This window comes from Camellia sinensis, chromosome 3 (genome assembly GCF_055761805.1).
Source record: "Camellia sinensis isolate YWXY chromosome 3, ASM5576180v1, whole genome shotgun sequence".
Classification (NCBI taxonomy): domain Eukaryota; kingdom Viridiplantae; phylum Streptophyta; class Magnoliopsida; order Ericales; family Theaceae; genus Camellia; species Camellia sinensis.
In genome coordinates, this window is record NC_138963.1 from 167,391,134 (window position 1) to 167,396,544 (window position 5,411).

Sequence of the window (5,411 nt, forward strand, 5' to 3'; positions counted from 1 at the left end):
AGATAAAAAATACATTTATTTAAATTATCCCAAACAACCCCTTAAATATTATTAATCAATACACTTAGGCCTCGTTTGGCAAGAGGCTATTTTAGCCAATTAGCCAAAAAGTTACTAAATTAGCCAAAAAGCCAACAACCCATACCAAAAAGTCAAAGATTCTCTTTTCTCTCTACTTTTTGCACATCTTTTCGTAATTAGCCAAAAAGTCATCCCAAACATACAAGTTTTTTTACCTACCTTTTTAGCCAAATAGCCAAAAAGTTACTAAATTAGCTTGTTCCCAAACGAGGCCTTAACTAAACTTTGACCTAAAATATAGTCTAAAGTTTGAAAAGTCAGCCGGTGAGAGACGGAATATTTGACCTTAATTAAAATTTGGATTTGTCTGAAACTTACAATCATAGATAAGATGTGGTCATATTTGGCAGCGTCCCCTGCTCTGCAAAGCAAACATCATTTTTTATTTTATTTTTTTTAATAATAATTTTATACATATTAACAATTTTATTAAAAAAATTTAAATATAAAAGATTAAATTTAATTAGTTATAATAAAAAAAAAATCATATTTAAATATTCAATGATAATTTGAGAGAAACTTAAGCAACAACAGTGACCACCCAAATAGGAACCCTTTTTTGGTATTTTTATCAAATTTTTATTATTGAGCTCATCAAAATTCATTAATTGAATTAATGATATAGATTAATGGATGAAGAAGGATAATGTGATTTGAAAACTTTAACGCATGAGATGTAATTTCAAAAAACATGACAGAAAAATTTGTGTTTGTTAAGATGCAAGGTGGTTTGGGATGTCCTAAATAAGTGTACTTTTTGACTTTTTATAAAAAGATGTGTAGAAAAATAAAGACGAGATGTTGATTGATGTGACATAAAAAAGATAAAAAGATGGACTAAAATAGATTATGCCAAACAAGGCTTTAAAATTTACTAAAATAAAAACTAAAAAAAAATAAGATAAAACAAAATACGATCGAGAAACTCTCCTCTCGCCAACCCTAAGGCCCACATGCATTCAAGACATCAGAAGTGCCGACAATGGAAATTCATTTCAAAGGGCCACAAATTTGTCTCTTCTTTTATATTTCTAGAATAATGGTGGCTTTTTAGGTAAAAAATAACAAATGAAAATTTATAATCCATTTATGATTTATTATTGGAAATGATAAAGAAAGTCATTTTTTTTTTATATACTTAAGTAAAATGATTGATTAATAATTAAAAAAGTGACTTTAAATATTATAATAGATTACAATATTATTAAATTTAATTTTCGAATTCAAGCAACATCATCTTCTACTATTCTTGGGACCGGCTGATGCTCCTCCTAATTTACACATCTCAAGGGCCTACCCCCCCAACTTATTTTTTTTTATCTTTTATTGCCGTCTAAATAAACTGCATTAAAAAAAATTGGAAAAACTTATTATTAGACACTCAAGAAAGTCTAATTTCAAAACTTTTGAAACAATAATCCTAAATTCTAGTGTAATTTTCTTTTTATATATTAATTTTTCTCTGCACATATACTTAATGAATATCTTCTTAGTATATATCATAAAAGAATAAAAATTCTCAATACACATTTTTTTATTTCAATAATATTTTCGTCTTCAATTTTAAAACCTAATTTTTTCTTCCATCCACCTACTCATTCAGGTGCCACTCAAAGCCCTCCATCACCACCACCACTACTCCCAACTTATCACATTCCATTATAAACCTCCACAATTAATCTTGAAATGGATGGTTGGTGGTCGAAAACTTTTAAAAGTGTATGATTTATAGTAGAAGATGATTGCAGATGGAGAGAGAAAGAGGTGAAGTAGGAAATAGTGGATAAAAGAGGTGGCAATGGCAATGGCAATGGCAATGGAAGATGATTGTGGTGTTTTAAAATTAGAGTTTGGGGTAAAAGAAGCAAGGATATTTATAGTATTTTTATTTTTGATAAAATTGTATCAAAAAATATATATATATTCATTAAGTGTGTAAAATGAGGTGATGGAAATAAAATTACCCTAATATCTATTCTCTAGGGACAAAAATAAGAAATAATAATAATAATAATTTGAAAAATCACATTATCCCTACCTATTAGTTTATCTATCTATTTATTTATCTATATATCATTCCTTTATTTATCTATGTATTACCCAATTTGTCCACTTTAATATCAGCCTCACCAATCATCTCCGACAACTTGTTCGGCACTAATTAGATGGTGATTTGGCAGCAATGGGCTTGAAAAAAAGAGCAATGCTTGGTAGTCCGAAAAGAAGATTGGCTCGAATGACTCGAAATTTATCTTGCCAGTCGTCCGGGTGGATGTCCGGCCAGTTATCCGACAAGATGGCTAACAGCCGTGGTCGACAAAGGTGACAACTGCGGAAGACAAGTTTTCACCCAATCATCCGAGCAGATATCCAACCGGTCGTCCGGGCAGACGTCCAGTGAACACTCATTCGGGCTATTCGAGCCCCTCCTTTTCGGGTTACCAAGCATTAATCTGAAAAAAAATTCATTCGTGCCAACGAACAATTTAATTATCTTTAATTATATTCTTGTCAACAGAAACAAAACAATCATTGTTCCTAATGTTATACACCCAAAAAATTATTTTCTTCACCAATTTCCCCTTTTTCATTCACCTTTTTCTTGATCAACTTTAGGATCATTTGTTTTTAGTGATAGAATAGTGAAAATTATTAGTAACGGGACTACTAGAGCGAGGATTAAAAAAAAATTATGTTTATTTAATAATTAGTAGACTAGTAATAGTTTATGTTTGCTTTGAGAGATAGGAGTAGAATTAACCATGTAAAATTTCACAAATACTCTTTATATTATTATCAAATTAGACTTATACCAACTAAAAAATAAATAAATTTTTATTCAATGTTATTCTTTTTCTTCTTTTATTTTTTTTAAATATTAAAGAATTGATCTATCAAATTTTTTTTACTCAATGTTATTCTTTTTTCTTTTTTTAAAAAAAATATTAATGAATCCAACTATCAATAAATTTTTACTCAATGTTATTCTCTCTCTCTTTTTTTTTCTTTTTTTTGACAAATATTAAAGAATCCAACTATCAATAAAATTTTACTCAATTACTTGTGTTTAATATTACATGAATATTACATGAGTGATATTATGAATCTCATTCCAAGTATTATAACAAATTTAGCAATAAACACAAGTGTAAAATAGTAAATTAACCCATAGTCCCAAGGGATTCATTTTTAAATACCACCTCCCCTAAGCCACTATTAGTCCTCTCATCCAAGACCTTTCATAGTCTTCAGGCCCATTTGTTTTAGAAGATAGAGGTGGAAATGAGATTGAAATGGAAGTGGGACCCACAATATGTTGTGTTTGTTTTGGGAGATGGAGAGGGGATTTATAATCCCATGAGATTAGGATGGGCCTTAGTGTTGGAATTGAGACGGAGGAGATGAAGGTGGTATTAAGAAATTAGTCCTTCGGCTTAGGTTTTTTTTTTTTTTTTAACATTAATGTTTAATGTTTTTGTATTTTTTGTTAAATAAAAATCATAATTTTATTTGCTTTAATATTTTATATTTTTTTTATAGAATAATAATTTAACAATTCCCACACTAACAACTATAATCAAAACAAACACAATTTTATTTAATTTATTCACTATCAATCCCTTCCATTCTGAAAACAAACGGACCGTAAAAAACATGATAATTATTATCCCCTCTTTTACTACAAGTTCAATCCTGACGCCTACCTCTCAAAACAAACAGCCCTCCGCTCTTGAAATTAACTTCAGCCTAATTTATTCTTGAGAGCAGGTATATGCTCCCCTGTAGCCAAACGAGGTCATTTTCATCTCTCTGGACGCCATCTTCCTCGTAAGGACTAGGGGTGTGCGCGGTGCAATTTGGACAGTTTGAGAGGAAAATTACAAATCGAATGACGGATTAGCGGATTAGCGGATTGACAAATTGCGGTTTGGGCGATTTTTGACGGATTGAAAAATATTCTAACTAATTATCATACATTTGCATAATATATGACACTAATTTGTATAATAGTTTTTAGATATATAAACACAAAATAATTTTACATAATATGTTCTATATATATAACCACTAATTTGAAATAAATTTCATATCTTAAATCTCTCTCACACTTATTTTTACATTGATATTTCATTGGAAGTTAAAATATATATATATATATATATATATGTATTAACTATAGCGGAGCGGAGCGGTTCGGTTGGCGGATTATAAATTTTAAAATTTAAACCGCGGTTAGCGATTAGAGCGGTGCAGATTGATGCAGATCTATACAGTTTTAACGAATTGGACAGTATTTTACACAGCCCTAGTAAGGACCATGTTCATGCTCTCTCTCTCTCCCTCTCCTACCCTCCCTTCCTCCCTCTCTCTCCTCTTCTATTTCTCTCTTTCTCTCTCATAAAACTGGAAAACTCTGTTGAAGTACCTCTACTAAAAACTTCGGTCAAGTTTGATTTAGTTTTGAAATTATGATTTGAAAGTGAAGTATTAATTTAAATATGAAATTATAAATTAAATTTTAAAAAGAGAATTTATTTAGTTGTGAGTTTTAAAAGAATTTTGTAAAAAAAATTTAAATTTTGAAAAGAATTTTGAATTGTATTTTGAGTTTTGAATTTTTCAATTTTAAGTTGTATTTTAAAATTTTTTGAATTAATTTTTTCAAAATATTAAAAAATGTTTAAGAAATTTTATTCTTTATTTTAAATATATAATTTCATTTTGTAAATATTTTATTTTTTTTAATATTTTAAACTGAATATAACTTCACTTTAATCATAACTTAACACAGCTCAAAATTCAATTTAAAAACTATTTTTTAAACTCATAACTAAACACACATAATTTAACACTACTTTCAAAACTTCAAACTCAAATTGTAACCAAACACATAATAAAAAAATTAAAATATTTAAAAATGTATTTATAAAATAAAAAATAAAATATATTTTAAAATAAATTTATTTATTTAAAATAAAAAAAAAATATTTTTAAAATTATTTTTAATATTTAAAAAATATATTTAAAATATTTAAAATAAAATACAACACATAAATGTATAAAATATAATACACATTAAAATAAATAAATAAATAAATAATTACAATATAAAATATTTACCCTAAAAAAAAATAAATCCAAAAAATTTCAAAATATAACTTAAATTAAAAATACAACAATCAACAATAGATTCAGGATATCTTATAATCCTCTCCTCACAAACCAAATACCAAATGATTAACGCCTTCAATTTTCTAAGAGGTAACTCCGATAACTAAACTGTAATTGCCAGGAAAAACATGGCACAAGGAAAGCGAAAACAATCTGTA